This window comes from Mastomys coucha, unplaced genomic scaffold (assembly GCF_008632895.1).
Source record: "Mastomys coucha isolate ucsf_1 unplaced genomic scaffold, UCSF_Mcou_1 pScaffold1, whole genome shotgun sequence".
NCBI classification, from domain to species: Eukaryota; Metazoa; Chordata; class Mammalia; order Rodentia; family Muridae; genus Mastomys; species Mastomys coucha.
In genome coordinates, this window is record NW_022196891.1 from 5,806 (window position 1) to 6,620 (window position 815).

Sequence of the window (815 nt, forward strand, 5' to 3'; positions counted from 1 at the left end):
GGGCTGGCATGGCCACAAAGGGGGCCAGGAGGCCTGAGAAATGACAGTGGAGTCTGCTCCTGAGTCAAAAATACCTTCAAAATATTTACCATTAAGTTTAAGTTTAAGGTGTGGGCGCTCTTTAATCTTTTGGACCCAATAGATGTCAGAGGATCTGGGACTGGAAGGCCCCTTAGGCAGCCCCAATGAGGGTGTAGAAGTATCAAGAAGGAGAGGCAAGGCCTGAGCTATACGCTGGCCTTGACAGATGGTGAGGGGCCCTCTTGAGGAGGAGGCCAAGATCTTAATTTCTCCGGTATAATCATTATCCATGAGGGATGGGAAGATGGTAATACCTTGAAGGGCTATGGAGGCTTGCCCCAAAACAAGATAATAGGTTTTAGGGGGTGGGGGCCCAAAAGTCCCAGTAGGGATGGCAAGGACACCCTGATCAGGGGTTAGTATTGTATAGGTGGAGGCACAGAGGTCCAGTCCTGTGCTTCCGGGGGAGGCGCGACAAAGGGCTGTGGCGGCAGGGATTGATTTGGGAGTGGCATCTGGTTGGGTTGTGGCTGGCTGTTCCCCCGAGGCTGGCAGGAAATTGATAGGTTGAGGGACCTGGGGCTGGCCCCTCACCCTGTTTCCCGAGTGAGGCGGGAGTGGATTGCCCAAGATATCTGTCTTGGAGTGGCAGGCAGGTGTTGGCCCAGTGTCTACCGCGGCAGCAGGGGGGACAGACACTAGTGGGAGGTCTTTGTGTGTGGACCGCAGAGGTGCAGAGGAAGAAGGAAGGCGAGAAGGGGTAGAAGAAGGAGCAGAGGCTGGGGCAGACGGGT